This window comes from Antechinus flavipes, chromosome 3 (assembly GCF_016432865.1).
Source record: "Antechinus flavipes isolate AdamAnt ecotype Samford, QLD, Australia chromosome 3, AdamAnt_v2, whole genome shotgun sequence".
Taxonomy (NCBI): domain Eukaryota; kingdom Metazoa; phylum Chordata; class Mammalia; order Dasyuromorphia; family Dasyuridae; genus Antechinus; species Antechinus flavipes.
Window position 1 is genome coordinate 539,748,528 of NC_067400.1, and position 19,037 is coordinate 539,767,564.

A 19,037-nucleotide genomic window follows, 5' to 3' on the forward strand; every position below is an offset into this window, starting at 1 on the left:
ATGGAAAGTGAGAATTCAGGCAGAAAAATATGCTTTGAGCAAAAAAGTTTTGTAACTACCCAGGCTCCCTCATTAGCTACATCTTATTCTGTTGATACTGTTGAGTGCACTATATTAAACACAGTTTTATTAACATAGCTTGCAGTCCCCCAGAACAAGGCTCTGTATTTTCTACCTTAAACCTATTAATGAAAAATACATCCAGTGTTACCCTCATTGTAATTGGATATATTTTTGATTGTAGTTCTCATGCCATATTAAACTGGATTGCCACAGACTTCTATTGGCAATTTCAGCATGGACTATGCCTTTCCATATACAAAAGAAAAAAAAAAAAAAAAAGAAAGTCTCCGGTACCGATTACAAGGCAATTGGCCACACTAGAAATACTAATTGTAATGACTGCCTTTTAGCCAAGCACAGCTTCACACTGGAAGGCAAATAACATAGCACTAAAAATAGTTTTCAGCAATACAGAGCATAATGAAAACTTACATGAGGCTTCAGAGTCCAGACATTAGATGTACTTGGTTGTTCTTTGACTTACTGGATCCTTCATCCTCATTAAGCCAGTCGGTAGTCTCCTCTTTTTAATCCTTCACCCACACAATATGATGGTAATTTGATTTCAGTTTTGCTGACTTCAAAATTGCATGTTAGAGGGAAGCCAGTGGCTGTGCTGTGGGCTCCTCTCTCTTTCCCGTCTGTGAGCCAGTCAGTTTGCTTCCTTTTGCCTTGTGCTGTTCCCTCTGTGAGCCATACATTTAGCAGTAATACCAGAGCCCCTTGCAAAGTCACACAGAAGAAATCACACCAAGTGAAAGGAGCTGTCTCCACCAAGGGATCGCGGATTTCAACAGGAATGGAATTCCTAGCAGCCTGTCTAGTTCAGTTCATCAGACCTCCCACTATTTAGATGTCACAAATTGCAAGGTAGCAACAGAAAAGGAGGGCAGACCAAATAGAAGTGTTTTTTTTTTTTTTTTTTTTTTACTACATGTTATTTTTGGAGAGCCAGTTTTTTAAAAAAGATAAACACTAAAGATTGCCATTTGTAAAGATTCTCTGCCCTGCAAGTATGCAATGCTTGATATTTTGTAGGGTGAAGGTTGAAGGGAAAAGGCAAATAAAACTAAGAAAATGACTTGTATTTAGAAAATTACATAAATCAAAAGACTTCATCTTTTATGATAACCTTATATAAAATAACTAAATTACCTCAGAATAATCAAATAGCTATATAATCCAGCTAAATGATTAGTTTTATTTCCATTTGTTGTGAAGAATTTATTTCTATCAAATTCAGCTAGTATTTCTCCCACAGAGATCTACACTATCTGGAAAGAGAATTAACAAAATGGTCTCCTGATCATTAGTGAAAATGGTATAGCATTTTTCTGAGAAAATGCCTGTTTTGCCTAAGAAAAGAAACCCTTTTATATCTTAATCTCTAGAGAAAGAAGTCTTTTAAAACAACATTTCAATTTTATAGACAAGGAAATGGATACTCTCCTGAAAAATCAGATTGAATCAGAAGCAGAGCTGGAAGCAGAATCCAGAACTCCTATCTATTGCTTTACAGATCAGACTTTATTTTCAGCGAATTCCATCACACCTGGAAAGAAAAAAAGATGCTGAGAGAATCCTGAGATTGAAAAACTAGCTGCTCCAAAGCTTCCTGCTAGCAATGAAAATGTATATTTTGGCTATATGGAATGACTAAAGTATAGTATGAGCTTATACAAGAGAAACCCAATTGTGGTGATTTTAAGCTTTTTGCCCAAAACATTATTATTAAAAAAAAATCCTCCAACACTAAATAGCTTACATTTATGTTATAATTATTATGAGTCAGGCACTATGTTAAGTACTTTACAATTACTGTCTCATTTGCTCCTCATAATAATCCTGAAAAGTAATTGCTATTATTATCTCCATTTTAGAGATGAGAAAACTGAGGCAAATAGTGGTTAAATGACTCAGGGTCATGCAAAGCATCTGAAGCTGAATTTGAACAGTCAAATTTCTGATTCCAGGTCTAGTGCCCTGAATACTGGGTCTGTGTCACCTAGTTCTGTTGTCTCATAAATTAAGTGAGGGGTTTGGATTAGGTGATATTGGAGGTCCTTTCCAGCTATGTATCTATGATTCTGTCATACAATCTACTCATCATATGATGTTTCAATCAGATTAAAATGAGCTTAGAAAGGTGAAATAAGGAACAGTAGCTTCCACAGAATCAGAATCATGACTCCTTGAAGAAGTGTATACCATTTGAAGGGGATGTGGAACAATTGGGTCACTAATTCACTCTTGGTGGAATTGTGAATTACCATTCTAGAGAGCAATCTGAAATTATGCCCAAAGAATTATTAAACTGCCTAAATCCTTTAACACTGCAAAACTGCTATTGGGCCAATGTTCAAAGATAATGAGAAAGAAGAAAAAACCTTATATGCTTTAAAATATTTATAGCAGCTTTTTCTATGATGGCAAAGAACTGGAAATCATGTGAATGTCTGTCAATTGGGGAATAACTAAACAAGTTGTGGCATATGATTGTGATCAAATTCTACTGTGCTATAAGACATGATGATCTCAATAATAGAAAACTGTGAGTAAACTTGCACAAAAAATGAAAGGCTAAATGAGCAGAACCAAGAGAACACTGTATACTAAGTGATAACAATATTGTTCTAAAAGAATGACTCTGAAAAAAATAAAATTTCCCCCCCAAAAAAGAATGAGTTACTAAGTCATTTTGATTACTACACAAATTAACTACAAAGACCTGTGAGGGAAGATGCTAGAAAGAATTGATAAATAGGAATATATATGTATATAATCATGTGTGTGTATTTGCATCTAATGGTAGCCATCTTTAGGGTGAGAGAAAGGAAGGGAAGAAAAAAAGAAAAAAGAAATTTACATGATAACTATTATATATTTAAAAGGAATAACAAGTATATAACACATGTGCAGTTTCATGTATAATCATCTTTTTTCCTATTCTGCTATGTTATGATAATGCTTATTTTATTTTTTAAGTTCAGAATAAAATAAATTTTTTAAAAAAATAAAGAAAATGTTTTGCATAAAATCAGCACTGATCTATCAAGCAAAATTTAAATATCTAATAATACTTTATTAGGACAAGAGTAATTTAAAAAAAAATAGACAAACAAAAACATTTCAAATCTGAATTTCTTTTTTCCCCTCATTTTGATTTCACATTTTTATATAGTAAGAGAAAACATGTCAACCTAACAATCTAAGGTTTATTAAAAATATCATTAAAAAGATATATGTACAGCTTCTTTTTCAGATTCGAGGCAGGACATCTTGATAGTCCTTGAGGAGTTTGCTGTAAAAGTAAACTGGGATTGTCTGTAGCTCTAGAGAAGTAATTTCCAAAGTAGGAGTTGAAGCATTATGGGTATTCATAATGTGACTCTAAGGGGACTAAGGCTTGACACCAAGTGGTATATGTTCAACTAGGTGGAGGGTGGGAAGATGAATTGGTTCCTATCTTCCTTGAAGTAATTAGTTTGGGGATTTGCTTTTAACATATTCAATCCCACTCTTATTTTCCAACATGCCCTTACTCCCATTTGTGCTGGCTTCTAATCTTTCCTCTACTTAGCTAAGTGTCAAGTAGTCAGGGTCATAATGCCCTGTTACTTGTCATTCATAAGAGTTTCTGCACTGAGAAACTTCTATTCTCCATCCTTTTCTTCTACAAACTCTCCCCCATTATCTCCCCACCTCCAATCATTACTTCATGGTTTTGGCAAATACTACTCAGTTGGTGGGACAGTGGGACAAGATAGGTGGGTTTGGATGGGATATGACAAATCACACATCTCATTATATGAATTTCCCCTCTCATTCATACTCTTTATGACTTCATTATCACTATTGAGGGGCATGGGTATCCTTCTAATCCCCTTGGTATCATCTTCAATTACTTCCTCTTCCTTACCTCTTTCATTCAATAACATTCCTTACCCATTTCATTCATTCAATCATTTGCTATATCTTGTCATTTCTACCTTTTCATTTCTCACATCTGTCTCCTCTCTGGAGAGCCAAACTCCCATCTTTTGCTAGGAACCATTTCTAATTGGTCTTTCTGATTCAAGTCTCTCTCTGCTCTATTCTCCACAAAGCTGCAAAAGTGATTTCCCTAAAATGAAAGTCTTTTTAACATCACCCCCTTACTCATATAGATCCTTATTCACTCTAGGATCAAAAGCTACTTCATTATTGTTTTATCCTTTTACATTTCTATTTCTATTTTCATAATATAGATGGACACTAGAGATGTAGGTAGGTAGATGAAAACTCCTGGATGCCTACCTCAATGAACTGTTGGGAGCAATGAGAGTGTATTGGTACCCGAAAAAATAGAAACTTCTTCATTTTTCTCATCCTAGAAGAAAGAGGGAGTCAAAATTTCTTACAAGAAGCAAGAAGTGAGCAGTATGGTTAGGAGAGGATAGAGTTCCTCTGTAGTGTGATTTAGAGAACTCTATTGCATATTTTTGTGGGGTAGCTGAATTATACATCAACTCCATGTAATGGAGTCATTTTTTTTAACTTCCCTATCTTCCTTTGAGAGAGTATCTGTTCCAAAGCTTATCTCTGCTTCTTTAAAACTCATATTTTACATTACTGTTTACTTACTCTCAACAATCATGTATCAAGATAATACTGTGGTTAGCTCAATGCATGGCTGATCTATATGTATTTCATTTGTTCAGAGAGAGCTGTGAGGGAAGTTATAGTTGGCTACAAGGAAAGAAGGAAATCTTTTTTTTTTTTTTTTTTAAATTCTGGGGGATTTCTTCCTCTAGGGATTCAAAGTTAATCAAAGAGTTTTACTGATAAATAATAGTATTAGGATCCTACACAAGCAGATGTAACTAGAGACTGCACAGAGGACATGTATAACTTTTCTGCCTTTGTTCTACAGAACTCATGTATCAGCTAAGATTTGGACATTTCTGGAAATAGCAGAGCAATATCCATTTTGGCCATTGAGCAGGAAGAGCACTGAGTCAATGGGCCTTTAAGAAGGGAAGACTCTCTTCCTCCCTCCTTTCCCCTCCCCCACCTTTTTCTTTGACCCTCCAGGTAGTATGGTGTGACTGGGACTTCCCATGTGTTGTGACTCGATCTCATGCAGACTAATCTTGTTAGTTTAGGTCTAGTACTGGAATGAAATGAAACATTTGTGGTTCATTCATCACTTAACAGGGAGAAGTCTCAACCATAGCAAGGGAAGGTCATTCAACAGAGAGATTGGGTGAAAACTCCATGCTGATTCAGCTGAGGACAGTTTTCTGAAGTTGATAACAGAAATACACACACACACACACACACACACACGCGCGCGCGCACACACACACACACGCATGCACAAAGAGAGAGAGAGAGAGAGAGAGAGAGAGAGAGAGAGAGAGAGAGAGAGAGAGAGACACATAGAGAGACAGAGAGACTAAGATCCAGAGTGCTCAGTGAATATTTGTACTTAGATTAGTGAGTTGTTCCTCCTAGATAATCAAGTTTTAGGAAAGTTTTAATAGTTTCCTTTTAAAGAGAAATAAAAAACAAAACATAATGCAACATAACTAGTCTAGTCTGCATGAGAATAAAATTTTGGGTAGGGGTGGAGTTAGCTTATAGTGTCCTAAGAAATATTGCTCCTATCACAATATGAATGGTTGGGTAGGGTTGACTCTTTTTCACCCTGGCAGCGAGTTGACTATTTCCATGTAGCAATTGCAGCTGGGGTTTAGATAGATGAGCTGGAGCTTGGATCTTTGGCTACGTCTTCTGCTTTGTGTTTCTTTTTCTTTCTTTCTTTCTTTCTTTCTTTCTTTCTTTCCTTTCTTTCTTTCTTTCTTTCTTTCTTTCTTTCTTTCTTTCTTTCTTTTCTTTCTTTCTTTCTTCTTTCTTTCCTTCCTTCCTTCCTTCCTCCTTCCTTCCTTCCTTCTTCCTTCCTTCCTTCCTTCCTTCTTTCTTTTCTTTCTTTCTTCTTTCTTTCTTTCTTTCTTTTTCTTTCTTTTTCTTTCTTCTTTCTTTCTTTCTTTCTTTCTTTCTTTCTTTCTTTCTTTCTTTCTTTCTTTCTTTTTTCTTTCTTTCTTTCTTCTTTCTTTCTTTCTTTCTTTCTTTCTTCTTTCTTTCTTTCTTTCTTTCTTTCTTCTTTCTTTCTTTCTTTCTTTCTTTCTTTCTTTCTTTCTTTCTTTTTTCTTTCTTTCTTTCTTTCTTTTTTTTTTTTGATCCTAGCTAGTGATAGAAAATCTATCTCTAAATGGATATGCTCAGGCGCGTATGTTCAAGAGGTTTGAAGGTCTTAGGTTTTCCTGGAAGCAAGGGGAATCTTTGTACTAGAGAAGACATTCATCTACAAGAGCAGGAACCGAAGACCTAGTGTCTGTTCAGTACATGTGGACTTAGAGAGGACAGTGCTGAGCTGAGGTGAAATGTAGCAATATCTTTTCATCAATCCAGAAAACTGCTTTATAGTCTGATAATGCTTCAGTTTCAGTCTCCAAGGAGAATATAAAAATAATTTTTAGTTATCTTACAGAATCATTTTAAGTCTTTCTGTTAAGTATACTTGTAAATGCTTTATGCTTAGGACTTCTCTTGTTTGTAGGAAATAGGATACCTATTCCTTATCTTATTCATTACATTATGATGAATTATATATCATATAATTTAACTGTGAGTATCATTCTGTTGTACTCTTTACAAGGAGCATATAAATGAACATAAATCCAAGTTTTAAGAGTAGGGATTATAAAGAGCCACAGTGTCACAAAAGGGTCATAATCTATATCATTAGAATCCAAGCTCTCCAAGACTGAACCTGGTCTACAAGTAGGTCCAAAAATGAAAGAGTTCTCTTAGTGAAAAAGGAGAGAACACAGTGTCTAATCCTCTGGGCCCAGAAGCAGTTCATTTTATTAGAGAAGGAAGAGAATAAGCAATATAAATCCAGACCATCTTGGTTTCTCTGGAGCAAAGAATGGGCTAAGTAGTGTTACAGGGATAGAAGTTTGATAAGATAAGAGCTAAAGCCACTTTCTTCAGAGTTATCTTGGTGGTTTCAGGAAAATATCTTTCATATTTCTACTCAAAGATTCAATGGGTTCCATTTGTTTCCTTAGAGATGGAGTGAAAATATTGAATAAAGGAAAGGATCCATAAACATGACGCTGAAGAGAGAAACTGGAAGAGTGTCTTCATATCCTTTAAGATGAGAGCCATCCAAGAGGAATATTTAGCTTTCCTGTGAGTCAAATAACTCCAATATAAAACCATTGTTAAACATATAATTGTTATTAGAGTGATAGATGTATATAATTTGTAAATAAGTAATTATATGTGTTTTAGGGATGCATATTCTATTTTATTTTCTATCATGAAAAAAAAATCCTAACACCATTATTCTAGAAGCTTGATTAGTTTCTATCATATGAGCCTGTGAAAACTGGCTTTATTGGTGTGGTCCCAGCAAGCTCGTAGTTAATAAACCAAGGCTAATAAACTGCGAGACAAGGCATTACCCTCCATCCCCAGTCTCTTGCTGGACTGGTCCATTTGGAGTTAAGTTCCTTATGTCTCTACCCCATATTCCTCATCCATTATTAGGTAATTTAGAATATATCTTCATTTCATGGATCCTGATTATATTACTATCTTTCCCTATGGATGACAGGGTAGTTCCCTACTTGTGCCAGTTGGCTTTTTGTCTAAAATTCTGTATAAGCTTTAGCCCTGAGAGGCATTAGGCCTTCAACCAGAAAGCCATTGCACATTGGAAGCTACCTCACTGTTAGCTGCCAGTGGCTAGGAGCAATGGGGGATTCTCACCACATTGGTTTCCCATCAACATTTGTTCTCCTTTTCTCCTTGTGAATAATAATAAAGTGTTTAAACTTTTAAATCTGTGTGATTCTACTGCTTTTCATCTAAACTTTCTTGTATAACATTTTGTCTTTTTCAGGATATACCTGACTATTGAGTCAGAAATGGTGTGCCCTTCGGAGTGGCTGCCAGATTTTGATTTTCGGTAGTCTTGTTTAATTATGTTGCGTGGGACCAGACAGGGGCATCCATTGGTGGAGGACTGAGAAAATCACACCTTTTGTTTCTTCTTCCTCACCTCCAATACTTGTATGCTGTTGGTGCCAAGTTAAAATGAATTGTCATCTATGGAGGGGAAAAGCAATGTTGGGGAATGTGGGTGGAAGAGGTCCTTCCCTTTGAGGATGATGAAGGGTTTTTCCTCCTGCCTTCTCCAAGATAGTCAAGCTGAGGCTCTTTGATTCTTACTCATGAAACCCCACTCCCTAATTTTGCCAGTTTGCTATACTTGGAATATACTCTCTCTTTACGCCCCCTTTTCTCACCCTTCCCCCCATATGCTAGTGTTCTTCCTCCCACAGTATCTTATTTTTAATTATGTAGTGTGTCAATATGTGGACATCACATAAAGAAAAAAGAGTGAGCAGGTTTGTGTATCCCCAGTGATTAGCACAGTTCCTGGCACATAGCAAACACTTGACAAATGCTTGTTTGTTGATTGAATGATTCTTACTGTGATGGACAAACACTATTAGTGGCAGGTCCAATGCCAATGGCGCTCTCTTATAAAAGTTTTGATGTTGAGATTAAATGAGGCAATGGGAAGTCTTTGGGAAGATAAACAATGGAAGTTTCCTTTGCCCTAACACAGCAAGAATATGCAACAAGAATCTATAATCTCATTTTCATACAGAAATGCCTATAGTTAGCATGTCAGGGTGTAGGGATTTGTGTGATGTTCAGAAATTCACCAAGTAGAATGGGTCCCACATAGGTGGGATTTTTTGTCTCCTTAGATGATTAAGAAGCTATGTCAAGAGATGGAAGCGTCAACCAAATCCAAGACACATTTGTTTTGCTTATGTTAGCTTTTAGGGAAAACTATTCCCTCTTATGAGTAAATGGGAACTCTGATTTCACAGCAACTAGCCAATAACTCAAATAAACATTTCTAAAGTATCTACTATGTGTCCAGGGACACATGGGCTTTGAATCCAGGAGGACCTTAGTGTCTTTTGATTCATGCTGGTTGTATGATCCTGGTTAAATTACTTAAACACTAAGGGCTCTAGGAACCTAAGACTATATATTTCAGAGAGAGTAGATGGAGGTTCCTGGGATTTCCTGGAGTTGGGTTGGGATATTCCTATACCAATATGTTCTGGCAGCTGCTTCCACAGTGGCCTAGAGATGCTGTAGCCACAGCTGCTAAAGCCCTGGACACAAAGGATTCTTATCACAAAACTCCTTAGTGTGGTCAAATGATTCAACATTAAGAAGTGATATAATTTCATCAGTGTAAATGATTATAAAGAAGAGTTATTTGGATCTTCTTTACTATTGCACCCAAAGGATCATCTGACTTGCAAGTGAAACCTTCCATGTGTGTTAAGGACTATTTTTTCTATCTGTATTACCAGTGCTTAGCACAGTGCTTTGCACATAGTAAGCACTTAATTAAAGCTTCATTTATTCAATAAAATCACAGGTTTAATCCCTGGTCCTGTGTGAGGCACTAGAGATAAAATATAAAACAAACAAATAAAAACAACAATAAAAAAACCCAAGACAATTCCTGTCTTCAAGGAACCTACATGCTACTAAGGGACTGCAATGACTTCACAAATGAGTTTGTATAGTATACAGACAAAATAAATGCAGTGATTTTGGTGGGGTGGGGAGTGGAGTAACAACTAGAGGAAGCTGGAGGGGATCAGCAGAGAGATTAAACAGATTGTTCTCTTCAGATAAAGATAGTAACAGTTGATATCATCATAATTATTACTGAGTCTGATTGTTTCCAGTGTCTGAGTCATACTAAGGTGTTAAGAAGCATTTCAGGTCACAAGGTAGCCATTTAAAGCAGGAATGTTTTAGTGTTTTATGTGGCACTATAGTCAGTGACCTAGTGGGTATCGTGTCTAATATACTAGAAGGGCATGACCTGGGCATAGGGAAATGAATTCATCATACCTTAAATTTCTACTGATTAGTAAGGTAAGATAGCCTCTTTCCTTCCTACAATTGACTTTCTGTTAAGGTATAGAATGTTTTCTAGGAAAACCACTGAAATCTTTTCAAGAGAAAATGTTGAGCAAACCCATAAAAGCTTTCCACCATGACATTATAAGGTGGAATCTAGTAACAACAAAATTAAAATCTATATAATATATTTGGATATCTTTGAAGTTTTTGATTAGCAAATTTTGATTCAATCACACTGTTCACATTTCCTTCCCCCTCCAACTCTTTCTTACTGTACATAAGTTTAACCTCTCACCTGTCCTCAGACCTTGGTATTGTGTAAACAAAGGTCTATGAAAACAAGTGACTTGAACAGAAGGGTTAACTAAGTATAAGATTTTTAGGTTACAAAATAGTAAATGCCAAAACCGAGGACATTTCTCTTCTGATTTACTTGTGATTCAAGTTTAGGCCAAGAAAACTCATAGCCATATTTGGTGACAAGATTTTTTGATGAACTCTACCCAATGAGAAAATGGTTCCAGTCAATTTTATAGCACAAAATCCTTAAGATTTCAGAATTGTTGCATTCTCACACTAAGGCTCCTTGGAGAATATGTCAGAGCCCTCAGCCAGATGGCATATGTAAGGCTGTGGTTCCTCTTCCCATTTAGTCAGCCAACAAGGATTAATTAAGCACTTAACTATGTACTAGGCATTGTGCTAAATGGTGGTTCTAAGATATACAAAAACAGAAGCATTGTCTTCAAGGAGCTTAAATTCTAAGGGATTGAGTCAGCTTGCAGAAAATAATACATATGATATATGCATTGTAAAGGGGAGATAATTTCATACATAAACCATTTGCAGAGCAGGAATTTGAGATACATCTCTGAAAAAAATCCAGGAAAGCCAGAAGAATTTGCATCCCACTGGAGCCCCTTCATAAAACAATGCATTTACTATTTAAGAGAAGGAAGATTAAATCTTTTCAAAGATGATAAATGAAAAACAAAGTATCAACATTTCATCATTGTCCTTAATTATTCTTATTTGACATTCAGATATTTGTCGTAATATATTGATCTCTTATGTCTGAGTTTCTCTTTCAATTTAGTTAGTATCTATTCCAAGTGTGATTGTCTTCAAGGACTATGGGAGCCTTTTATTATTGATTCCCAGGTACAGAGACACAAATGTTGCCAAGAAATAGCTTTCCTTCCTCCTCATATTCATCTTTAGTTTCTTTGACTTTCTTTTCTTCTTTCTCATTTCCATTGATTGAATTTAGTTGAATTTTCATTGATTGAGCAATGAATAATAGAACTAAATCTAGGCTTGGAAGCAAAAGAGTTCCGGGTTCAAATCTTAGCAGCTTTGTGACCATGGATATGACTTTGAATCTCTGTAAACCCTTGTTTCCTTGTCAATAAAATTAGGGGATCATCATAACTAGCATCTACCTTGGAGAGTTGAGAAGATCAAATGAGACTATATTATAAAGTGCTTTACAAATCTTAAAGAGCTTTATGGCTATTAAAGACTACTACTATTTAAAAGTAATATTTTACTTTTTCCCAATTACATGTAAGAACAATTTTAAATATTATTTTAAGAAAGTTTTGCGTTACAAATTCTATTCCTCCTTACTCTTTCCCCTCCCTGAGATGAAAAGCAACCTGATATAAACTATACAAGCAGTCATATAAAACATTTCCATATTAGTCATATAGTGTAAGAAACTTGAATAAAAAAAGAGAAAAGAAAGAAAGGAAGAAAGGAAGAAGGAAAGAAGAAAAGAAGGAATAGAAAAAGTTAAAAAAAGAAAGTGAAAGCAATTATGTTTCATTTTACATTCAGATGCCATCAATACTTTCTCTGAAAGCAGATAGCATTTTTTATCATGAGGCCTTTGGGATTGTCTTGGATCACTGTATTGCAGAGAATAGCTAAGTCATTCAAAATTCTTCATTGTACAGTATTGCTGTTACTATGCACAATGTTTTTTTTGTTTTTGTTTTTTTTTTTTTTGGTCACTATCAACTCATGCAAGTATTTCCAGGTTTTTCTGGAATCATACTTTTCAAATGACTACTTTTACTATTATTATGTGCTATTACACTATGATAGATGTGGAGTATAAAGTGATTTTCATCACACTATCTAATTAATATATTCCAACGTCTCCCTATAATCTCCAGGATCAAATATAAAATCTCTTGTTTGGTATTCAAAGCCCTTCATAACATGACCCCCTTCTACCTTTCCAATTTTCTTATGCCTTACTCCCTGACATGTTTTTCGATGCAGTAAAATTGGTCTCCTGACTGTTATATGACAAGACATTCCAAATCTCACTTGTAGGCATTTTCTCTTCCTATTCGCCATATCTAGAATGCTCTTTTTCCTCATCTCTTTGGTTTTGACTTTGGTTAAGTCCCAAATCTTACCTTTCACTGAAGCCTTTCTAAACTGCTCAATTATTGGATCTTCCTTCTCTTATTTATTTCCTATTTATCTTATTTTGTTTAGTCATTTTCAGTCACATCTTATTTTTTATGACCCTACTTGGGGTTTTCTTGGCAAAGATATTGGAGGGGTTTGCTCTTTCCTTCTATTGTTCTTTTAACCATGAGGAAACTGGGGCAAACAGAGTTAAGTGACTGGCCAAGGGTTGCATAGCTAGTAACTTTCTAAGGCTAGATTTGAACTTAGGTCTTCCTGATTCCAGGTCCAGTCTTTTAGCCACTTAGTTGCCCCTATTTATCTTGTACATAGCTTGTTTGTACATATTTCCATTAGACTGCGAGGGCAGAGATTACCTTTGTCTTTTGGGGTTTTTTTTGGCTTTTTTGCTGAGGTAATTAGGGTTAAGTGACTTGCCCCAGGTCACACATCTAAGAAGTGTTTAATGTCTGAGACCAGATTGGAACTCAGGTTCTCCTGACTTCAGGGTTGGTGCTCTATCCACTGCATCACCTACCTGCCCCTTACCATTTGCTTCTTTTTTGTATTCTCTAGCACTTGGCTTAGTATTTGGTATATAGTAGAAACTTAATAATGCTTATTGACTATGTACAGAGACACATAAAACATGATGCCATGTGAAAGTACAACAAGCAAACAAAATACACTATCAAATTAGTTTAGAAGAGGAGAGAACACTGTCTGTGGGAACAATTTATGCTTCAGTGAATAGGTGACATTTGAATCTGGGTCTTGAAACATTTATAGGGATTGTATTAGGTAGAATGTGAAGTATGAACAAAAACAGAAACAAGAAATTATGGGGCATATTTGGGAAATATCGAATCATCCAATATAATATGATGTAGAGAGTGGAAAATGACATTAAAAAGTTAGTTTGAAGTTACATTATGGAGAACTTTAAATGCCAAAGTAGGTTGAATTTGATTTGGTAGGTTACTGGGAGCTTTTGAGGATTTTTGATCAAGGAGGTCACATAAGAGAATAAGCTTAGCAGCAATAGGTAGGATGAATTGGAGAGGGGAAGATATTGGGGAGAGAAAGGCCAATTAGGAGATTATTTGGTATGGTTCAAGTGAGAAACAATGAGACTTGAGTTAGGTAGGTGATACATATGAATGTTAGTGCAGAGGTGAAAGGAACAGATAGTAGTACCATGTTATTCCTTTTTTTTTTAAAATAATAACTTTATATTGACAGAATCCATGCCAGGGTAATTTTTTTTTACAACATTATCCCTTGCACTCGCTTCTGTTCTGATTTTTCCCCTCCCTCCCTCCACCCCCCTCCCCTAGATGGCAAGCAGTCCTATATATGTTAGATATGTTGCAGTATATCCTAGATACAATATATGTTTGCAGAACTGAACAGTTCTCTTGTTGCACAGGGAGAATTGGATTCAGAAGGTAAAAATAACCCGGGAAGAAAAACAAAGATGCAGATAGTTCACATTTGTTTCCCAGTGTTCTTTCTTTGGGTGTAGCTGCTTCTGTCCATCATTATCAATTGAAACTTAGGTCTCTTTGTCAAAGAAGTCTACTTCCATCAGAATACATCCTCATACAATATCGTTGTCGAAGTGTATAATGATCTCCTGGTTCTGCTCATTTCACTTAGCATCAGTTCATGTAAGTCTCTCCAAGCCTCTCTGTATTCATCCTGCTGGTCATTTCTTACAGAACAATAATATTCCATAACATTCATATACCACAATTTACCCAGCCATTCTCCAATTGATGGGCATCCATTCAATTTCCAGTTTGTAGCCACTACAAACAGGGCTGCCACAAACATTTTGGCACATACAGGTCCCTTTCCCTTCTTTAGTATTTCTTTGGGATATAAGCCCAATAGAAACACTGCTGGATCAAAGGGTATGCACAGTTTGATAACTTTTTGGGCATAATTCCAGATTGCTCTCCAGAATGGTTGGATTCGTTCACAACTCCACCAACAGTGCATCAGTGTCCCAGTTTTCCCTCATCCCCTCCAACATTCATCATTATTTTTTCCTGTCATCTTAGCCAATCTGACAGGTGTGTAGTGATATCTCAGAGTTATCTTAATTTGCATTTCTCTGATCAATAGTGATTTGGAACACTCTTTCATGTGAGTGGTAATAGTTTCAATTTCATCATCTGAAAATTGTCTGTTCATATCCTTTGACCATTTATCAATTGGAGAATGGCTTGATTTCTTATAAATTTGAGTCAGTTCTCTATATATTTTGGAAATGAGGCCTTTATCAGAACCTTTAAGTGTAAAGATGTTTTCCCAGTTTGTTGCTTCCCTACTAATCTTGTTTGCATTCGTTCTGTTTGTACAAAGGCTTTTTAATTTGATATAATCAAAATTTTCTATTTTGTGATCAGTAATGGTCTCTAGTTCATCTTTGGTCACAAATTTCTTTTTCCTCCACAAGTCTGAGAGATAAACTATCCTATGTTCCTCTAATTTATTTATAATCTCGTTCTTTATGCCTAGGTCATGGACCCATTTTGATCTTATCTTGGTATATAGTGTTAAGTGTGGGTCCTTGCCTAATTTCTGCCATACTAATTTCCAGTTATCCCAGCAGTTTTTATCAAATAATGAAATCTTATCCCAAAAGTTAGAATCTTTAGGTTTGTCAAACACTAGATTGCTATAGTTGACTATTCTGTCTTGTGAACCTAACCTTTTCCACTGATCAACTAATCTATTTCTTAGCCAATACCAAATGGTTTTGGTGACTGCTGCTTTATAATATAATTTTAGATCAGGTACAGCTAGGCCACCTTCATTTGATTTTTTTTCATTAATTCCTTTGAGATTCTCGACTTTTTATTGTTCCATATGAATTTTGTTGTTATTTTTTCTAGATCATTAAAATATTTTCTTGGAAGTCTGATTGGTATAGCACTAAATAAATAGATTAGTTTAGGGAGTATTGTCATCTTTATTATATTCGCTCGGTCTATCCAAGAGCACTTAATATTTTTCCAATTATTTAAGTCTGACTTTATTTGTGTGGAAACTTTTTTGTAATTTTGCTCATATAAGTACCATGCTATTCCTACAAATTTACAAAATGTTTCCTAAAAACAATTGTGAAGGTTTCAGTTTAATCTATAAAACGGTTTTGGGCTTGGCCAATACTAAAAGTTTCTTTAAGGTTTGAATTTTGTCATCCTGTGATAATAATAATACCAGCTAACATTTATTTATATAATTTTAAGGTTTGCAAAGGGCTTTACATATATTTTTTCATTTCACTCTTGAATCACTTTCTTTAGGGAGGTGCTATAATTATCCCACTTTAGAGATGATAAAAATGAGGCTGAGAGAGATAAAGTGACTTGTTCAGGACCAAATAATTAGAATTTCAATTCAATTTTTCATGACTTGAAGTACAGAATTCTGACCACCAAACAATTCTTTCCCATGTCCTTTATAAACCCTCCACAGAGGATCTTGCTGACATGCTTGATGCCTCAATGTGGGTCTTGTAATATTTTATGGATACTACTCTAGTACTCAGTGGTCACCTGTTATGGTCACTATGTGATTGGCCCACCTCTTTTTCCAATTATTCATATCCTTGTTGGTTTATTTTATTTACCTTTTTGTGCCCAAATCTTTGTTGGTAATATACTGCTGCCTATTTACCTCCTATTGTCATTTGTATGTATTTCTGTTGCCACCTGAGTTACTTATAATTTTGATTTTTCTAAGATTGTGAGGTTCCTTGATTTGAAGCCATTACTGGAAGAATACTCAAATTCATCTCTGAGTTCATCAATGTGGTTGTTCCACCAAATGATGCAGAGCCTGTCCACCCTAGTCAACTCTTCTTTATGTCCACTCAACACGCTGGGAGCTTTATTTGCTTTTTCCTGACAGCATAAGAGTATAGGTAAAGCATCTAGGCTCTCTATCCTGGGCCTTATCATATAATCAGTCTATTTTCTTTTTTTTCCCACTGTCACATTGATCTGATACTTTTTTCACTTCTTCAATATTCCTCATTGATTACACATTGCAGCCTGCACATGTCTCTCCATTGCTCTCTGTTCGATGCCTATTTTGAATACTTTGAAGATTAGAGTGTTCCACAACCTATAATCACAAAACACTGATAGGATATTAGTATTGAAAATAAAGGCCTTTTTTGAGAACTCTGGGGGTGTGGGAGCCATTAAAGGAGCCTTGAAATTTCCTGAAGGCAATTCAGCCCACTCCTCTCCTTCTGTTTAATTCTGGGCCAAACTTATTTCTACTGCAACAAATAAAGTCATCCAGGATTTAAAAAGCTATCCAGAATAAGTATGAATTTACCACATTAATCACATATAATAATGCTGAGGACTTTGCCTTGAGTTTCTTTACAGTTTATGTTGATTCTTTCAACTTTGATTGTTATAATTGTTTTAATATACTTGTACCTGGTTGTACAATTATTTGTAATGCAATTGTAAATTGTTATTTGATAATTTCTCAGTTTTTTCTTCTTCATTCCAAATAGTCTGAGCTCCTTTTAGTCTTCATATAAGACTAGTGGAGGTGGATGTCACTATAGAGAGAGTAGTTCCCAGTATATCAACACTCTTTTCTCCCTATGCTCTTTGCTTCTAAAGATTTAATCATTTAAGCCTCGGTACACCTAAATTAAAAAAACAAAACAAAACCAAAAACATTTATTTCTTTATTTTTTACTTCCAGGGGAATATAATTGCCTTAATTCAATGGGACCCTTTCCCATTGTTCTTTGGAGTTTGTGTTAAATAAAAAGTTAAAAGTATAATCAAAACCACTTAGAGCTATTATATAAAGAAAATTCCTTACAGGAAAAAGTTTGGATCTTTGTCTTGAATCAAATTTATATTTATCTATAGCTAATCCATGGTCTCTAATATTAGAAATAAAAATTCAGAGCAGAATATATTATAGAGTTTGTAAGCAAGAGAAAAATGGAGAAAGAATAGTTCTATTTATTGGTGCATTTGTAAGTTTTTGGAGAGGTGGGTATAACTGGTGGCTTCAGTATAAGTCTTGCTCCAAGATATCTGTTAGGATAGATGGTTCTCCTTACTCCTTCCCTTTTCTGTCATAGTTCAGTCCAACCTTTTTTTCTTTTGTATATTGCCTCATGTGCCATCAAATCTTTCTAGTTCAGCTCTGAAGTTCATATCTTCCTTTTAGTTTTTTATCTTGCTTTCTCTGTTTCTCTCCCCAATCCCTCTCTCTCCAAATCTCTCCAGGGTTCAATGGGAAGTGCTTTTTCCTGGCTAAGTTCTCAAACCTTAGGTTCTGATCTTGCTTGTTATTTTATAGAAGACACATGTAGCAGAGTCTTCTCACTCAACATCAATACAGTTATTGTTCAGGATCACATCATTTTATCCTTCAATCTTTCCAAATCAATTAAATAGGTTGTTTGAACTAGATTGTTCATTGTGACTGACTGGGTCAATAGAGGTTAAGATATCAAGGCTAATTTTGTTAATTGAATGACTCAATATGAATATGAGAAGAAAGAAATAGCTACTTTTTGGAACACCTTCTATTTATTTCTCTTTGCTTCTGGGACATCAATAACTAAATGGTCTTAAAAGTCACGAAGTATAGTCACACTTCGAATAGACAGACACAAAATTAGTCTGGTCCCTACCTAATTCTATCATCAGAATTTGGTAAAACTACCACACAGGAACAATATAGAAAACCAAAAGCTGTGGAACAGATAATCTAAGGCATCTTCAAGTTTATGATGGTATATTGATTATTGAACTCTTGGATGATGCCATTCACCATCATATTTTTGAAATGTTCTTTGGAATCATTCATTATAGACAATTTAATTTTTTTAACCTTTTCTCAGAATATTTATGAATCACTGCTTTGAATCTTATAAGTTTCTCCCTGGGCACATTGTGTACCCACTCATGGATTGAAAATGTGCCTGCTGTTAAGTCTCAACCACTTTTTCTTTTCTCTTATTATTAAATAATTGGCTAAATAGTTTCTTGGAATTTCTTTCACAAGCTAAAGACCCAGGGTTCTTTTGTTCTCTGTGAAAACCTGATTTTATTTTTCTATGTGTTTCTGTAAAAGCTGCAAGAATGGTCAAAACATGCAGGTGTTGAACCCCAATCTTAGCATTCTGCTTGTATTCTAAATAGACTAGAAACTGGTTCCTATCAAAGGCATACCAGAGTCAGAATGTCCATTACTGTATTAACAATATATCTTTAGGGAATTTGAAAGTTACTTAAATGTATCCCACATAAAGAGTAATATTTGTTACAATTTTTCAAGACCAAAACTTTCAAGAGGTTTTGTAAATAAGTTTTAAAATATTTCTCATAGAATGACTGGGACATGAAGATTGCTTACTCCAATTTCTAGCACAGCAGGATAGTCAACATTCTCAATTTTTAATTAATTTTATATCGGAACCTCTGATCCTTAGTCAAGAAAACCCAATAAGAATGATTTGACAAGGTCAT

At 35.2% G+C, this 19,037-nt stretch overlaps 1 protein-coding gene across 2 annotated transcripts in view; it reads right to left on the reverse strand.

The window, feature by feature from the left end:
* The window catches only part of HTR2A (5-hydroxytryptamine receptor 2A), a 54,015-nt gene extending 53,138 nt beyond the window's left edge, over positions 1 to 877 (reverse strand). For both annotated transcript variants that reach the window (XM_051987318.1, XM_051987319.1), the window contains exon 1: positions 496 to 877. The gene's annotated coding sequence lies outside the window, so the exon portion shown is untranslated. The remainder of the gene's footprint in view (positions 1 to 495) is intronic.
* Positions 878 to 19,037: the final 18,160 nt, after the last annotated feature.